Source organism: Eretmochelys imbricata, chromosome 8, assembly GCF_965152235.1.
Source record: "Eretmochelys imbricata isolate rEreImb1 chromosome 8, rEreImb1.hap1, whole genome shotgun sequence".
In the NCBI taxonomy this organism is placed as follows: Eukaryota; Metazoa; Chordata; order Testudines; family Cheloniidae; genus Eretmochelys; species Eretmochelys imbricata.
This window is the reverse complement of record NC_135579.1, coordinates 78,361,761-78,381,440: the sequence shown is the minus strand read 5'-3', so window position 1 is coordinate 78,381,440 and position 19,680 is coordinate 78,361,761. Positions and strand designations below refer to the sequence as shown.

At 44.3% G+C, this 19,680-nt stretch overlaps 1 pseudogene; it reads left to right on the top strand.

The window, feature by feature from the left end:
• LOC144268865 (calcium-activated chloride channel regulator 1-like) overlaps positions 1–14,777 on the top strand; it is a 47,759-nt pseudogene extending 32,982 nt beyond the window's left edge.
• Positions 14,778–19,680: the final 4,903 nt, after the last annotated feature.

The window sequence follows — 19,680 nt, the reverse complement described above, 5'->3', positions numbered from 1 at the left end:
CTTCCTGATATAATCACCAATCACACATGCAACCTTCCAACTCTAAACTATTAACGAAAGAACAAAAGCAAAATAGTAGAAGAGAAGACAATACATGCCAAATTAGCAGGAATGCCACCTGCATGCGGCATATGATAGAAGCAACTGCATGCGGCATCAAGGAGGAAAAGCTATTCAGCAGATGGTTTTTCACTCACCTTTTCCATATCCTGCAAGCCCAACTTGCAACATCATGCTGTGTGATATGACATTCCAGAAATGGGAAAGGATCATCCATTCTATGCATAATGAAAATATCTATAGTTACATTAGATGGGGTGAAATTATTTTATAAGGGACATAAACCCTCATGCTTCAGGTCATCAGCTCATCACTAACAGGGCCTAAGGAGGACCTTTTCCATTTGGTAAATTATTCCATAATTGTCCATGTGACACACCGTGTACCCTTATGTTAACCACTTTTACAAAACTATGATAAATCTTATACAAACTGTGCCTTGTGAGGTATCATTTGAAAACTCATAATTCGCTGATCATTATCGTTCTTGTAAAATATGTGTGGCAAAAGGAAAACTGAAGCCTCAGCAATGTGTCAGCACAATCAAATGGACTATCAATGGGGTAAGTGTCCATTCTTTGGCAGGAAGAAGGGTGTGAGTAAGAACTTTACATCTTGGCAATGGCACAGCTAGGGGTTCCCATGTAAACTGACTGGCTTCACCTGAACCCCAGATGAAGATGATTCTCAAAGAGGAGGAAAAGATATAAAAATGAGGAACAGAGGCCCTAAATCACCTCTCTTCCCTCATGGCATCAACAACAGTTGAAAGACAAAAGAAGCATCATTGAATTGGGGGAGTGGTCCTGGCTGAAGGAATTCAGCCAGAATGCTGTAAGCATATGGTGAGAGAAGCCTTTTGTTTTAAATTCATTTAGTTTAACTTAGGTATTAATTTTACCTTTTATTTCTATTTAATCAATTCTGCCTTTTCTGCCTCATTACTTGTAATAACTTAAAATCTATCTTTCTGTAGTTAATAAACTTGTTTTATCCAAACCAGTGTATGTCTGGATTGAAGTGTTTGAGAAACGTAATTTGAGATAGCAAAGTTTGTGCATATCATTTTCTATTTATGAAATGATGGACTTTCTATAAGCTTGTACAGTACAGAAGGAAAGAGCTGGGCAGTACAAGATGTACATTTCTGGGGACAAGTCTTGGACTGGGAATTTACTGGTGTCACTCTGCAATACAATTCAGGAGTGGCTGGCTAAATGCACTCATATAATTCAGCTGGGAGTGATTTTGCATGCTGGAGGCTGTGTATAAACAGGCCAGGGGTAGTTTTTCACGCAGTGAAAGGCACCCCAATTGGAGAGTTGAGGGGACACAGCTACTCAACCGTCCAGATTCTACCCTAGGGAATGTCACAGTCCATTTTGGGGATTCTTACTGCTTCCACTGAAGTATATTTAGCAATATAGACGTATTGGCTAACAGGGGTATGCTACACTCAGATTTTGTATAAGTTAATTAACTGATAGCTCAAGGTAGTTACCACATTTAGACTATGCCTGGAACAAACATTTGGGGTATGTCCATGTTAGCTTTTACAAACATATTAAATACAAATCACTAGTGAAAACAAACACTGTCTGAGAGAGGTATCTGGGATCAGATGGACCATGGGTCTGATTGGTTAGTGCAATTTCTATGTTTCCTAGATGATTTTTTTTATAACATGAAGTGAAAGTCATAAATGGAATTTAACAGTTGCTCTTCCACATGTAAAGGCAATATGACTTCCCAGTTTTGTTTTGTCTGGTGCATTTTGGGATATTCTTCACTTTTTGAGGGTGTAGGTGAATAGGACACAAGGAGGTAATTAGTAGAGTATCTGTGTAATAAACAGAAAGCTTGGCGGTGCCATGTGTTATGCATAAAGACGAATAGAACAGACCATGGGAATTGAGGATTGTATTTTACTTTTTATTTTTCAATTAACCTCGAGCCCTGGTGAACAGAGGATTTTTCATCTGATGACCTGCCCAATCATATATATCCGAGCTGTTTCCGATAGAAAAATTGGCCTGGGAGCCTAGGAGTGTTTGACCAATCAAACTGTCATCAGTATATGGAGATCTGTGTTTAGGGCTGGTCCTTCATTCCTTGAATTACTTTAAATCAAAGCTGCAGAAGCTATCGGAAGCCTGCATCCGAAGAAAGGGGAAAAAATTCATAGGCAGGAGTTGTAGACCAAGCTGGATGAGCAAGCATCTCAGAGAGGTGATTAAGAAAAAGCAGAAAGCCTACAAGGAGTAGAAGATGGGAGGGATCAGCAAGGAAAGCTACCTTATTGAGGTCAGAACATGTAGGGATAAAGTGAGAGGCTAAAAGGCAAGTAGCGTTGGACCTTGCAAAGGGAATTAAAACCAATAGTAAAAGATTCTATAGCCATATATATAAGAAGAAAACAAAGAAAGAAGAAGTGGGACCGCTAAACACTGAGGATGGAGTGGAGGTGAAGGATAATCTAGGCATGGCCCAAAATCTAAACAAATACTTTACCTCAGTCTTTAATAAGGCTAAAGAGGATCTTAGGGATAATGGTGGCATGACAAATGGGAATGAGGATATGGAGGTAGATATTACCATATCTGAGGTAGAAGCAAAACTCAAACAGCTTAACGGGACTAAATCGGGGAGCCCAGATAATCTTCATCCAAGAATATTAAAGGAATTGGCATCTGAAATTGCAAGCCCATTAGCAAGAATTTTTAATGAATCTGTAAACTCAGGAGTTGTACCGTATGATTGGTGAATTGCTAACATAGTTCCTATTTTTAAGAAAGGGAAAAAAAGTGATCCGGGTAACTACAGACCTGTTAGTTTGACATGTGTAGTACGCAAGGTCTTGGAAAAAAATTTGAAGGAGAAAGTAGTTAAGGACATTGAAGTCAATGGTAAATGGGACAAAATACAACATGGCTTTACAAAAGGTGGATCGTGCCAAACGAACCTGATCTCCTTCTTTGAGAAAGTAACAGATTTTTTAGACAAAGGAAATGCAGTGGATCTAATTTACCTAGATTTCAGTAAGGCGTTTGATACCGTGCCACATGGGGAATTATTTGTTAAATTGGAAAAGATGGGGATCAATATGAACATTGAAAGGTGGATAAGGAATTGGTTAAAGGGGAGACTACAATGGGTCCTACTGAAAGGTGAACTGTCAGGCTGGAGGGAGGTTACCAGTGGAGTTCCTCAAGGATCAGTTTTGGGACCAATCTTATTTAATCTTTTCATTACTGACCTCGGCACAAAAACTGGGAGTGTGCTAATAAAGTTTGCGGATGATACAAAGCTGGGAGGTATTGCCAATTTAGAGAAGGACAGGGATATCATACAGGAGGATCTGGATGACCTTGTAAACTGGAGTAATAGTAATAGGATTGTTGCCGGCACCCAGTGCCAGAGGCAAGCAACAACAGGGGTTCATTGCCCAGTGTGCGTCACCCAATAAACACAACGGGGTGGAGAAGCAGAGAGATTTATTTGGAGCTCTAAATAGGGCGCAGGGAGACTGAGCTGTCTCAAATCCTTCCCCAGTGCAGCAGATTCTAGTATACATTTTATACCTTTTCCTACTTCACTACACAAGCTTATGCAACCAATTACCTGTTGCCCCGTACAATACCGGAGCCAATCAGCTAAAGCAGCCAGTTGTGTTTTTCCTCAGTAGCATTGCCCGAGCCTTGCCTTATTTGGTCCTATTTGTTACCAGTTTTTGCTAAACATTTCTGCCTTATCTAGCTGTTTCCCAGGCCGAAGCTGGCCTTGGCTGGCTAGCCATGTGCAAACCTGTCTGTTCGTGTGCTAGCTTCCTCAGTGTTATGCAGGATCACAGAGGGTTCAAGAAGCAAAGGGGCCTTGGTTTATCTGGGCATAGAGCAGGAGGGCTTCATCGACACTCGTGGTCTTCCACCTTCCCGAGTTACCTAGTGTAGTGCCAAGTGTCCCCAACAGGATGAAATTTAATAGTGAGAAGTGTAAGGTTATGCATTTAGGGATTAATAACAAGAATTTTAGTTATAAGCTGGGGACGCATCAATTAGAAGTAACGGAGGAGGAGAAGGACCTTGGAGTATTAGTTGATCATAGGATGACTATGAGCAACCAATGTGATATGGTTGTGAAAAAAGCTAATGCGGTTTTGGGATGCATCAGGAGAGGTATTTCCAGTAGGGATAAGGAGGTTTTAGTACCGTTATACAAGGCACTGGTGAGACCTCACCTGGAATACTGTGTGCAGTTCTGGTCTCCCATGTTTAAGAAGGATGAATTCAAACTGGAACAGGTATAGAGAAGGGCTACTAGGATGATCAGAGGAATGAAAAACTTGTCTTATGAAAGGAGACTCAAGGAGCTTGGCTTGTTTAGCCTAACTAAAAGAACGTTGAGGGGAGATATGATTGCTCTCTATAAATATATCAGAGGGATAAATACCGGAGAGGGAGAGGAATTATTTAAGCTCAGTACCAATGTGGACACAAGAACAAATGGATATAAACTGGCCACCAGGAAATTTAGACTAGAAATTAGAGGAAGGTTTCTAACCATCAGAGGAGTGAAGTTTTGGAATAGCCTTCCAAGGGAAGCAGTGGGGGCAAAAGATCTATCTGGCTTTAAGATTAAACTCGATAAGTTTATGGAGGAGATGGTATAATGGGATAACGTGGTTTTGGTAATTAAATATTCATGGTAAATAGGCCCAATGGCCTGTCATGGAATATTAGATGGGGTGGGATCTGAGTTACCCAGGAAAGAATTTTCTGTAATATCTGGCTGATGAATCTTGCCCATATGCTCAGGGTTTAGCTGATCGCCATATTTGGGGTCAGGAAGGAATTTTCCTCCAGGGCAGATTGGAAGAGGCCCTGGAGGTTTTTCGCCTTCCTCTGTAGCATGGGGCACGGGTCACTTGCTGGAGGATTCTCTGCTCCTTGAAGTCTTTAAACCACGATTTGAGGACTTCAATACCTCAGGCATAGGTGAGGTTTTTCGCAGGAGTGGGTGGGTGGGTGTAGCCTGCGTTGTGCAGGAGGTCAGACTAGATGATCATAATGGTCCCTTCTGACCTTAGTATCTATGATTTTGCACTGATAACCATATCCCTCGACATAGACACTAGATGTGCTAGGGCAGCTAACATTTACAACAGGGGTGGGCAAATTTTTTGGCCCGAGGGCCACATTGGGGTTGAAAAACTGTATGGACGGCTGGGTAGGGAAGGCTGTGCCTCCCCAAACAGCCTGGCCCCCGCCCCCTATCCGCCCCCTCCCACTTCCTGCCCCCTCAGAACTCCGCACCAATCCAAACCCCCTCCCCCGACTGCCCCGACCTCTATCCACACCCCTGCCCCTTGACTGGTCCCCTGGGACTCCCACACCTTTCCAACGCCCCCCCCCCCCCAGAACCTCCACCCCATTCAACTGCCCCCTGACGACCCCCCAGGACTCCCACACCTATCCAACCGCCCCCTGTTTCCTGTCCCCTGACTGACCCCTGGAACCTCCCACCCTGGCCCCCTTACCATGCCACTCAGAGCAGCATGTCTGGCAGAGTCGTCGCCCGGCCAGAGCCAGACACGTTGCCATGCTGCCCTGCATTAGCGCACAGCCCCGCCACCCAGAGCGCTGCCCATGTGGCAGCGTGGCTGTGGGGGAGAGGGGACAGCAGGGGAGGGGCCGGGGCTAGCCTCTCCAGCTGGGAGCTCAGGAGCTGGGCAGAACGGGCCTGCGGGCTGTAGTTTGCGCACCTCTGATTTACAACAAAGTCCTATTGCTAACACCTGAAATTCTCTTTTCAATTCAGGTGATTAAACAAAAATACACTAATCTCTATGGTTCTGAAATTGTACTGCTGACAGATGGAGAGGATACATATATGAGAAGTTGCCTTACAGAGGTAGAAAACAGTGGCTCAATCATTCACACCATTGCTTTGGGGCCAAATGCTGCTCCAGAACTAGAACAATTTTCAGCCATGACAGGTGAGTAACTTTCCAAACTAATCCTGCTTTTGGCTTGCATACATGAAGCAGGAAATGTAAAAATAGAGTGGTTTACAACTTGTAATATGAAAAGAAAGTAAACTTAGTCACCTAATTCCAGTCGTATTTACAGAATGCTTATTTTCACCTAAATAAACACAACAATATTGGGAACAATTGTTTATCTTTACCTGTCCTCACTTTAAAAAAAACTGTAACCTGGTAACACCCTGCTAAATAGTGTTAGCGTGCTTTCCCTTCTCCCTCCCACTTCCCTGGTTCTTGTCACGCAAACAGCAAGCAGCAAAAGACCAGAAGTCTGAAGTGCAGACAACGTGATGTTTATTGGGGTTAGTTTACAAGCAAGCATATTCTGAAGCACTTCACACCAGTCAGGCTTATCTCTATATGCCAATAGAGTCTGTTCCCCAGTGTCTCCCTTCCCAGTTCTGATGCCGCAGAGCGTTTACCCCATATCCCCCTCCCCAGCTCTGACGCTGCAGTGCCTTACCTATGTCCCTGTTCCCCATTCCCTGTTCCCATTCCCCTTGCCTTAGCAAGCATGATTCCAATCTCCCTTCCACTTCCTGTTTGACCCCAGTTTATATAGGAATATTCACAGCTATATCTTAACCAATCATTTTACTGAAATTTAACTAACCAATCCTAATATATTGTAATATAATTGTCTCACCAATTATATCCCACTACCCTCTTTAACTTACACCTAGCAAAATTCATTATACAGCAGACAGAAACAATTAGAGAACCAGACAGATTAACAATAAAAAAGTGGGGGCCATCAAGATAAAACAATACAGAAATGAGGGTTTCACAACCACAACCATTAATAAGTGATTTATTGCCAGACAGGATGCTATCAAACTAAGTTTTCTTTAACCATCTTAAGATCTGTTTCTTTATCTGGTGGTGATGGGAACTATCAGCTCAGGATCGTCTTCCTAACAACCCAATACCACCTTGTTTCAGTGTGACTGGCTTGGGATGTGAGGATGTGGCTGTTCGCGTCCCAGTTTATGACTGCCCCTGCTCCTTAGACAAAGGCCTGAACTTAAGAACCAGGCCTCAGACTATCCTAGTGAGAGAAGGCCCATACACAGGCGGACTTGTGATTTTGATTCTTTGATTTTATACCTCTACAAGTAGCTAAGTGATAAAAATACACCTAAGTTCTTAAAGTATAGGCCTTTGCAGGCAGGCCTGAATATCTATATTCTAACACTCCACCCCTTTCTTTTTCTTTTGGGAATCCTCCTGCCCAGGTATCCCTGGAAAAGCATAGGACATATGGCGACACTTCCTGATAGGGCCAGGCATCAAGGTGGAAGGTGTCAATGATCCATCTGTCCCACTGCCCCTTGTGTGGTACAGTGCCCTGCACCTTCTCTTGTACGGGCATACCACACCTATTCCAATTAGTGTTCCAGACTTCCCACTATAGTGGGCCCGAGAAGATTGGGTCCAGGTTGTCTAGTACACTACTAGTTGTCTAGTCTACATTACTTATAGGTTATCATTAGAGGCATAGCAAGGTTTGATAAAGATATTACTGCAGGATGTTTTTCCAAACAAAAAGATAAGCTCAGTGTTGAAATGATTAACATTGTATTTCTGTTGTTTACTTGGCAGTAGTGTGTAAACTTAATAGTGAAATAAGTACCCCCTCACAAATCATCACAGCTGGAGGGCTCTAGCTGAGGAGTCTGTAACCAATGTCACTACACTAGTGATCAGGAGACTCAGTCAGCTCTGCTTTCAGTGGAAGCTGCACTGTTACTTTTAACTTCAGCCATTTTAAGGAAAGCCAGATGAGTGCTGGGTGATGCTGCAGTACAGGGCACCTACCAGTGGGAATTCCATGTGTTGATTTACAGTGTAAGTTTACTCAAAATAGTGACTATGTATAAATTACACCTTTTTAGTCAGAGATGCTCCTTTTATGTATTCAGAATCACATCTGCTTGCTTCAGGGACTTAAATAAGATTGTACTGCTTTTTACTCTTGTTAGCACTGTACAGCCAACATGGCTGTGGGAGAACAAGCTTTTCACAGAATCTTCAGTGCTAGTGATGGATGTGTGAGCCAGAAAGAACCCAGATGGTCTTTCAGAGCCCAGTCTCAGCAGGCAGGGCTCACCTGTTTGAAACAAATGCCAGATTTCCAAAGACACTGAGCACCAGAAATTCCCATTGGAGTTATGGGTGCTCAGCACATATGAAAGAGGCCCAAATGTTATACTGGTAAACTAAGCAGATTTGATCTGAGTCATTGAGAAGCAATAATCATGGAATGCTACAATGTTATTTTTACAGAGGCGTCTTGCAAAACGGAATTACACTTTACAAGTAGTGCATGGCTCAAAGTCCAGACTTACCAAGAACAGACTTTAAGTGAGTCAGCACAGTGTGCTGGATGAAGTGGTAGATGTGACCAAGCTAGGTGGAGTTAAAATGTTAACAGATAGGATCATTTCCCAGGTCAGACTAGCTTTTTGCAGGAACTGTTTTAGGTGTTTGTATTAGTTGATTCCCCACCACCCAGTGGTTCCTCCCTGCACTGCCCCATGAATAAAGGATAATAAAGGAACAAGATTTAATTTATCAAATGAACACTGTGCTTATAGCAACAGCCAACTACCATAACGCACATAACAAAGACCTACTGTTTTACAGTAAATGACTATTCTGATTATTTTAACCATCACATTTCAGGAGGCTTAAAGTTTTATGCCACAGATACCATTGATTCCAATGGCCTAATTGATGCATTCAGTGGAATTTCATCAGGAAGTGGAAATATTTCTGAACAGTCTATTCAGGTCTGAGATTCAAACCTTTGGTTTTTTTCACATTATTAATCAGTTACTGATCAATTAGAGTAATTTTAGTAGTCAGTAATCTTAACTATTGCACTGCCAGTGACTGATCTTAAAATTGAAATATAAACTGATATTTGGAAATGGCTGTGGGAATTTCTGTGGTCTGTTATATTAGCAATGAAATGAAACAGCCAGTGAAACAAAGAAAATTAAAATTTCTCACGATTAGCTAATGCAAAAGGACTTATAGATAGAGGTAGGCAGAAATACCACAGAACATTCAGCCACTCCTGTATGGAATGCTGTAAACAAGTCATTTTTGTCTTCCAGAGCATCTTACTTAATACTATTATCAATAAAGAGGAAAATACCCCAATTACTTCTCTTCTAAACAATAGATAGCATTTTGATTCCCAGCTTTCCTGGCACTTTTCATGATCTATCTCAACTCAGCAACAATTTCTTCAAAATAATTGCAGCTAGTAGTACTGAGTTTTCTCGTCCTCCTATTTCTACCAAAGAAATCGGTAGTGCTATTTATAACTTAACAACTCAGCCCTCACTTTGTTAATACTGTATGGAACCAGTTTTGCACTTTATCTGAATCATTCGCATCAGCTAACATAGAATTGGTCATGGACAACTTAGCTTGTCTGCAACTGTATACTGGTCTTGTTAAGAACATAAGAACGGCCATACTGGGTCAGACCAATGGTCCATCTAGCCCGCTATCCTGTCTTCCAACAGCGGCCAGCCCCAGATGCTTCAGAGGGAATGAATAGAACAAGGCAATTTATGAACTGATACATCCCCTTAGTGAGGCTAGCTGTTGTTTCAGAAATGACACTGAGCTTCTTGCTTCTGCAATGTGTAGAGGTTGAATCATTTTCAAAGCACAGTTTCTGAGAGGCGCCCAGGAAGAGTAAAGATTTTAATGTGTAACCCTTCTGCTCGTCAGAGTTGGCAGCAACAAAGGCCGGGTTCAGTATCTAGGGGTTCCATTCCAATAACACAATGCAAAACCGGCTCGAGCCCCAACCCAGTGACCTGGGACAAATATATATCACCCCCACTGGGCGCCTCCAAGAGGCAATACTTCCCCCCTCGCAAGCACAGAGTCTGAATGTAGCAAAAAGCCTTTTAATAACAGAGAGCAACAATGTGGCATTATGTTGGGGAAACACCACCAACAGGATTCATAACACAACCCATGAGCAAAAAACCCACCCCAAGCAAATTGGGGCATGTCGTTTCCCTTTGGTTCTTGAGTCCAGCAACCCAAAATCACCCAAAGTCCCAAAAGTCCAACGACCCAAAAGTCTCTGTCCCTGGTCAGGGCAGCCCCAGAGTTCAAAAGTTTATCTGCAGAGTTCTACCTCCCAACCTGTGTGGAGATGGGGGGGGGGTTTAAGGGGCACCTTACGTGGTTCAAAGCTGATTACCCCACCTCTCCATGGGGCTCCGCTCTGTCCGCTGCCCCCATGACCTGCTCCAGGCATCCGACAAACTGCTCTACTTCACCAGCCGCTCTGCTCTGCCAGCTGTCCCACAAACTGCTCCGCCATATATCTTTGGGCTCCCCTACTACTTAACACAACACTCAGTGATTTCAGCTCTTAGTAAGTTTAGCTGTTTTGTGATTTCAGCTTGTAGTAGGGGAACCTCAGTGCTGGTGCACCATTAGCCCAAAGTAAATTCAGCTCAGCAGCCTGTAACTAGACTCCTAAGGGAATCAAAATTAGCTTTGATATTCTACAGTGGAAAGAGATGGAAGTGCAATTAGCATGTAAGACCCTCACCAGGGGGCCCATACCACCAAGTATTAATACCTGTCCCCAACCTCTCTCCATTTACTGGGAGTTGGAACGCATGACCCTTGCCTAGTGAGTGCTGCTTAGTTGATGGTGAGTCCCTCCATCATAACAAAAGGCCAAGTACAGTTCCACTGTCCTTGATTCACATAATCAGGATAATAACAGGTTTATTCATTCCCCAATAACAGAGAAACTGGGGATCCTACAGCAGCCAAAGTGACCATCTAGGCAAGGTGGGTGTGCCTATGCAAATGAGATCAGCCCCTGAAGTTCTTTTCCACAACCCACCGTGACTCGCCACCAGCTGTCAGGGTAGAGCTCATCTTGACTGCTTACAAATGTGAATGGTGCTTTTGACTTGCCATCTGTCATATGCAATATATTCGACTACACTGACTACTGAAACGTATACACATTTGGCTTTTTGACATCTGCACCGATTTTAATGGTGTATAACTAGGGGAACAAACGTGCTCTGGGCTGTCTTTTGCTGATGTGCATGGCCTTCCAGAACAGGCTGTAACTAGGGTTATATTTGGTTCATAGTTCACATGAAGTAATCACCTGCCAACAAGGAAGTGTGGCTAATAGTTAACAAGGATTCCCATAAATATTTTTCACTGCAACCCTGTTACCAGGTGTGAATGTGCTTACAAGAAGGAAGTATGTGGGAATTAGGAATCTAATCTTTTTCTCTTAACTGATCAGGAAGGAGACACTACAACTTGGCTAACAAACTTTGGTTACCTGTGCTTTAATGGAAATGGGTATACTTACTTAATGAAAAATGTGTTAAGTATAACCGATAGTGTAGCACTGGAGTTTTCTGAAGTGTTGGCTGTGGATGAAGATTTAAATAGGGGGTAATCTGGGAAATTTCTTGAAAATATCTATTGTGTGGTACATTCCAAGGCAAAATAATTTTTCCCTGGGCCTCACAAAGAACATGCATCTCCAAAAGCGATGGGTTAGCCATATACAAAAAGGGAGTAAGCATCATTGTATACAGAAAAATCATCCCAAACTCCCTTCAGCTTTTGGCCGAATTTTAATAAAGACCTCCCTGGAGCTCCCTCCAGTTGCATAACCGTGCCTCTCTGTTGAAAGCACAATACTTGCATCATTGTCTTTTAACTGAGCAGTGTGGTTTGACTGTGTGGCCTTTTTCTGACAGTGGTCTGACTTTGGCTCACTTAGCTTTAATGATACAGTTGTATGATCATCCATGCTGGGAAGCAATAGGCCCAGGAGATGAAAATCCCTTAACTCTTCCATACTGAGAAATCAGCTGCTCCCTCAGTCAGCATCCCTCAGGGTGATAAGCAAGCATTCTAGCTTCCGACTGCATTCTTTTGGTCACTTTATAAACAGCCTGTGCAAAATTATTCTCTGATATTGTACAGCACCAAAGTCAATGGAGTTGCATGGGTTATAAGTCAGAACAGAATTTCCCTCCATCCCTGCCTTTTAGTTTCCTTCTAACAATGAAGAACGAACTAATGCAGTAATTTCTTTGTGCTCATTCAGTTTTTTCTGTCTAGGGTCAGACATTGTCAAGAATGATAGTGTCTATTCTAGGAACATCTATTCTTTCTTTGAAAATGGCAGATACAACTTGAAAGTATGTGTTCAACGAGCTAGCAAGACTGTCAGACCACACCCCATAGTGCCATGGAGTCATTCTATGTATATACCCGGTTACACAGAAAATGGTAAGATGGAGTAATGCGGGGTGAGGCATGTAAAACAAGCTCCATTGTGAATACACTGGAATAAATAACTGCATCACATTCTCTCAAACACTGTTAAAGGGCATTAGAGCATTGACATCCTTGCTAAGAGATCTTCATAAGTATAAGGATCGGCCCGGCTGGATGATATTAGTTTTGGATGCTTTTCAGAAATTGTTTTAACTAAATTCTGCCCTTTCTACACAGGAGCAAAAAAGGGGTAGTTAAATCAGTGTTTAAAGTTAGTTTAAAACCATTATTTCCGAGAACACTACTTTTGTGATGTGGATGGGACTTTAGAGGGAATAAATCCACATGAATTTATGTTTTGCCTGTGAAAAAAGCAGATATGGAAAGTTGTCCTGCCTCTACATCTGTAAAGTGCCATGTACCCCAATGGCACTGGAAAATCATAATCAATAATCTTACATTCAGAATTGCGACAAAGGTTTAGCAAATGTCAAACACTTAGCATTTTATACTGAGTCTCAACTACTTCACTTAGGTATTATTTTCATTCTCATTAATTCAGTATTCTTGAAGATACAGAGCACATACTATGGAGTGATTCTGGTCTCAACTCCACTGAGTTCAATGGAGTTATTCCTGATTTACAGCAATATAAGTGAGATCAGAATTGGGGTCACAGTATCTGCAGAGCTCCGTAATGTGAGAATGTTGAGACAAATCCAATGGGGTGCGTGCGTGTCTGTAGGTAAGATCCAGATGAACCCATCAAGACCCTCAGTTATCAATAACAAAGATATTCAAATCAGAGTCGGTGGCTTCTGCAGCACAGCCTCAGGAGGATCCTTCATATTGTCTGCATTCCTACTAGACTCACTACTGCTGTGTTTCCACCATGTCAAATTATTTATCTTGATTCCAGAACAGCTGACAGTATGATTATTTTATCATGGACAGCATCAGGGGATGATCTTGACCACTGGCAAGGTATGTTTGATGGTTTATCTGCTTGTCATCTGATTGCAATGAAACCGCACAGTGACTGAGGCAGATTTTCACTGGTCCTCCTTAACTGTGCTCACAAAAACTTGCAACCACAACCATTTTGTACAGAGAAAACATGCCTTTTTAAATGTCAGTACAGGTTTTGCCTGTGCAAACCAACACGCTTCTGAAGTATGAGAGCAAGTGAAGAAACTCCAAGAATTTGACCCAATATTTCTGTTGTTTTAGTATGAATAAAATGTGATTACGAACCAGAGTTCACCCATAAATAACCTATATGAGTCATTCCTGTCACTCAGCCTGAAACATAGTACACCACACAAGTCCCTGGGGAAATCTGATTCTATTGACATCAGTAGGAGTTTTGCCATTAACTTCAATGGAGCCAGGATTTCATTCCTGATTTTGGGGTGATTTTGGACTGACTTGGCCAATGGATTTTGAAAGAATTGCAGAAGTGGTGCTTGCAATTGTGATGGGAGGTCTTACCTTGACTATAGTGTCGTATTGCTTTCTGAGCAGCCACAAAAGGGAGCCATGTGGTCTCCAACTGTGAAGGGAGAGCATGGAGTGAAGAGTGAAAGCTTTTGACTCAATAATTTTACTGTAATTTTACTTCTTCATTATAGACTGAATTCAGTGATGTTGGTAGGGCTGTGAGGCTTTGGGTGAGGACAGGATTAACCCATACTGGCTATTAAATTCAATATCATGAATCTTTGTTTTCAGTGAGATTTCGAGTTCACAACAGCTTCCTCAAGTCTCCCTCAAGTTAGCAGAGCAAGTGTTCTGTTATGGGATCTGTCCAGCATGCAACCTTCACTGTTCAGATGGTTGAATAGGGTAACTGGAATAGGTGCTCACTTGTGCTGCTAACAATTTGACTGCTTCTAAAGGAACAGATCAACAGTTTTAATTACAGGGTTAAATACATGCTGTATAATTTCTATTGACATATTTCCATTTTCAGCTGCAAGTTACGAAATAAGAACAAGTGAAAGTCCTCTGGAACTAAGAGACAACTTTGATAAAGCTATTCTGGTGAATACTTCTGATCTGACACCTCAGCATGCTGGGTACAAGGAAATATTTGTATTTAAACCAGAACCTTTTGCAACAGAAAATATCACCATCATCTATGTGGCTGTACATGCCATTGATTAAGCCTCTTTTCACTCTGATATATCTAATACAGCACAAACAGTGACATTGGTTCCTGCAATGGATCATCTCACTTGTAATATTGAATATAGTGTTGCTAGGATTCGGGTTAATAACAGCAGTTTGCCTTATAAATGCAACCATATGTGCTTTAAAGTAAAAGAAGAAAGTGGTTATCACAGAAACTGCAACAAATCTACTGTGACTTAAGATGAAAGTTTGGATGACATCCACTTATTTTTCTAGGATTCGGTTAGATGCTTTCAAGAAATACACAAAAATAATTACACTGGTACAGAAAATGGGTGTATAAAATAGTTGGAAAGCCATAATACAGAACTGTATGAAACTGCTGTGATTTAATAGCAGTATCATACTGCATGTACACCGCATGTCTGAATGGCCAGGTCAAATTAAGCCCTGGTCTACACTAGGACTTTAGGTCGAATTTAGCAGCGTTAAATCGATGTAAACCTGCACCCGTCCACACAATGAAGCCCTTTATTTCGACGTAAAGGGCTCTTAAAATCGATTTCCTTACTCCACCCCTGACAAGTGGATTAGCGCTTAAATCAACGTTGCCGGCTCGAATTTGGGGTACTGTGGACACAATTCGATGGTATTGGCCTCCGGGAGCTATCCCAGAGTGCTCCATTGTGACCGCTCTGGACAGCACTCTCAACTCAGATGCACTGGCCAGGTAGACAGGAAAAGAACCGTGAACTTTTGAATCTCATTTCCTGTTTGGCCAGCGTGGCAAGCTGCAGGTGACCATGCAGAGCTCATCAGCACAGGTGACCATGATGGAGTCCCAGAATCGCAAAAGAGCTCCAGCATGGACCGAACGGGAGGTACGGGATCTGATCGCTGTTTGGGGAGAGGAATCCGTGCTATCAGAACTCCGTTCCAGTTTTCGAAATGCCAAAACCTTTGTCAAAATCTCCCAGGGCATGAAGGACAGAGGCCATAACAGGGACCCGAAGCAGTGCCGCGTGAAACTGAAGGAGCTGAGGCAAGCCTACCAGAAAACCAGAGAGGCGAACGGCCGCTCCAGGTCAGAGCCCCAAACATGCCGCTTCTATGATGAGCTGCATGCCATTTTAGGGGGTTCAGCCACCACTACCCCAGCCATGTTGTTTGACTCCTTCAATGGAGATGGAGGCAATACGGAAGCGGGTTTTGGGGACGAAGAAGATGATGATGATGATGATGAGGTTGTAGATAGCTCACAGCAAGCAAGCGGAGAAACCGGTTTTCCCGACAGCCAGGAACTGTTTCTCACCCTGGACCTGGAGCCAGTACCCCCCGAACCCACCCAAGGCTGCCACCTGGACCCAGCAGGTGGAGAAGGGACCTCTGGTGAGTGTACCTTTTAAAATACTATACATGGTTTAAAAGCAAGCATGTGAAAGGATTACTTTGCCCTGGCATTCGCGGTTCTCCTAGATGTAGTCCTAAAGCCTTTGCAAAAGGTTTCTGGGGAGGGCAGCCTTATTGCGTCCTTCATGGTAGGACACTTTACCACTCCAGACCAGTAACACGTACTCGGGAATCATTGTAGAACAAAGCATTGCAGTGTATGTTTGCTGGCATTCAAACAACATCCGTTCTTTATCTCTCTGTGTTATCCTCAGGAGAGTGAGATATAATTCATGGTCACCTGGTTGAAATAGAGTGCTTTTCTTCAGGGGACACTCAGAGGAGCCCATTCCTGCTGGGCTGTTTGCCTGTGGCTAAACAGAAATGTTCCCCGCTGTTAACCACAGGGAGGGGGGAAGGTTGAGGGGGTAGTCACACGGTGGGGGGAGGCAAAATGCGACCTTGTAACGAAAGCACATATGCTATGTATGTAAAGTTAACAGCAAGGTTTACCCTGAAAGAGTGTAGCCACTGTTTTATAAAATGTGTCTTTTTAAATACCGCTGTCCCTTTTTTTTTCTCCACCAGCTGCATGTGTTTCAATGATCACAGGATCTTCTCCTTCCCAGAGGCTAGTGAAGCTTAGAAAGAAAAAAAAAACGCACTCGCGATGAAATGTTCTCCGAGCTCATGCTGTCCTCCCACACTGACAGAGCACAGACGAATGCGTGGAGGCAAATAATGTCAGAGTGCAGGAAAGCACAAAATGACCGGGAGGAGAGGTGGCGGGCTGAAGAGAGTAAGTGGCGGGCTGAAGAGAGTAAGTGGTGGGCTGAAGACAGGGCTGAAGCTCAAATGTGGCGGCAGCGTGATGAGAGGAGGCAGGATTCAATGCTGAGGCTGCTGCAGGACCAAACCAGTATGCTCCAGTGTATGGTTGAGCTGCAGCAAAGGCAGCTGGAGCACAGACTGCCACTGCAGCCCCTCTGTAACCAACCGCCCTCCTCCCCAAGTTCCATAGCCTCCACACCCAGACGCCCAAGAATGCGGTGGGGGGCCTCCGGCCAACCAGCCACTCCACCACAGAGAATTGCCCAAAAAAAAAGAAGGCTGTCATTCAATAAATTTTAAAGTTGTAAACTTTTAAAGTGCTGTGCTTAAAGTGCTGTGTGGCATTTTCCTTTCCTCCTCCACCACCCCTCCTGGGCTACCTTGGTAGTCATCCCCCTATTTGTGTGATGAATGAATAAAGAATGCATGAATGTGAAGCAACAATGACTTTATTGCCTCTGCAAGTGGTGATTGAAGGGAGGAGGGGAGGGTGGTTAGCTTACAGGGAAGTAGAGTGAACCAAGGGGTGGGGGGTTTCATCAAGGAGAAACAAACAGAACTTTCACACCATAGCCTGGCCAGTCATGAAACTAGTTTTCAAAGCTTCTCTGATGCGTACCGCGCCCTCCTGTGCTCTTCTAACCGCCCTGGTGTCTGGCTGCGCGTAACCAGCAGCCAGGCGATTTGCCTCAACCTCCCACCCCGCCATAAACGTCTCCCCCTTACTCTCACAGATATTGTGGAGCACACAGCAAGCAGTAATAACAGTGGGAATATTGGTTTCGCTGAGGTCTAAGCGAGTCAGTAAACTGCGCCAGCGCGCCTTTAAACGTCCAAATGCACATTCTACCACCATTCTGCACTTGCTCAGCCTGTAGTTGAACAGCTCCTGACTACTGTCCAGGCTGCCTGTGTACGGCTTCATGAGCCATGGCATTAAGGGGTAGGCTGGGTCCCCAAGGATACATATAGGCATTTCAACATCCCCAACAGTTATTTTCTGGTCTGGGAATAAAGTCCCTTCCTGCAGCTTTTGAAACAGACCAGAGTTCCTGAAGATGCAAGCGTCATGCACCTTTCCCGGCCATCCCACGTTGATGTTGGTGAAACGTCCCTTGTGATCCACCAGAGCTTGCAGCACTATCGAAAAGTACCCCTTGCGGTACTCGGCGGCTTGGTGCTCCGGTGCCAAGATAGGGATATGGGTTCCGTCTATGGCCCCACCACAGTTAGCGAATCCCATTGCAGCAAAGCCATCCACTACGACCTGCACATTTCCCAGGGTCACTACCCTTGATATCAGCAGATCTTTGATTGCGTGGGCTACTTGCATCACAGCAGCCCCCATAGTAGATTTGCCCACTCCAAATTGATTCCCAACTGACCGGTAGCTGTCTGGCGTTGCAAGCTTCCACAGGGCTATCGCCACTCGCTTCTCAACTGTGAGGGCTGCTCTCATCTTGGTATTCATGCACCGCAGGGCAGGGAAAGCAAGTCACAAAGTTCCATGAAAGTGCCCTTACGCATGCGAAAGTTTCGCAGCCACTGGGAATCGTCCCAGACCTGCAACACTATGCGGTCCCACCAGTCTGTGCTTGTTTCCCGAGCCCAGAATCGGCATTCCACAGCATGAACCTGCCCCATTAGCACCATGATGCATGCATTGGCAGGGCCCATGCTTTCAGAGAAATCTGTGTCCATGTCCTGATCACTCACATGACCGCGCTGACGTCGCCTCCTTGCCCGGTATCACTTTGCCAGGTTCCAGTGCTGCATATACTGCTGGATAATGCGTGTGGTGTTTAATGTGCTCCTAATTGCCAAAGTGAGCTGAGCGGCCTCCCTGCTTGCCTTGGTATGGCGTCCGCACAGAAAAAAGGCGCGGAACGATTGTCTGCCGTTGCTCTGACGGAGGGAGGGGCGACTGACGACACGGCTTACAGGGTTGGCTTCAGGGAGCTAAAATCAACAAAGGGGGTGTCTTTACATCAAGGAGTATTTAAGGCAGGACTTCACGGAGGGTTCCAATAAGAAATGGTGCACCTAAGTTATCGTTCTTATTGGAACAAGGAGGTTAGTCTGGCCTCTGATTGATACATGGCTAGATTTACCTCGCTGCACCTTCTCTGTGAGTGACTGCAGTGTGACCTAGAGGAATAAGTCCCCTAGACAGGGGAGGAGGCAAATGAGTACAAAACAAATCTGGTCTATTTCTTGTTTTGATCCACTCCATCTATCTTTTACATCTTTGGCTGGCAGCAGACGGTGCAGAAGGACTGCATGCCATCCACATCTCATGGCTGCTCGGCAGAAGATGGTACAGTACGACTGCTAGCAATCCTCATCTCTTGCCTGCCTGGCAGAAGATGGTACAATACGACTGCTAGCAATCCGTATCGCCTGCCTGCTCACCATAAGACGGTTCAATAGGACTGACTGCAGGACTAAAGAGAATGACCTGGTCAAGTCACTCCAAATTTAGTCCCTGTGCCCATGTCTGCCCAGGCGCTCCCAGCCGACATGGCCAGGAGCACCTCGGACATGACAAGGACGACTACCAGTCATACTGCACCGTCTGCTGCCAGAAGGCAATGGGTTGCTGCTACTGTGTAGCAAAGCCGTACCGCGTCTGCCAGCACCCAGGAGACATAAGGTGATGGTTACCTGAGCGGGCTCCATGCTTGCCGTGGTATGGCGTCTGCACAGGTAACTCAGGAAAAAAGGCGCGAAAAGATTGTCTGCCCTTGCTTTCACGGAGGGAGGGAGGGAACGGGGGCCTGACGATACGTACCCAGAACCACCTGCGAGAATGTTTTAGCCCCATCAGAGTGCTCCATTGTGACTGCTCTGGACAGCACTCTCAGATGCCCGATTGTTTGCCATTGCTCTGACGCAGGGAGGGGTGACTGAGGACACGG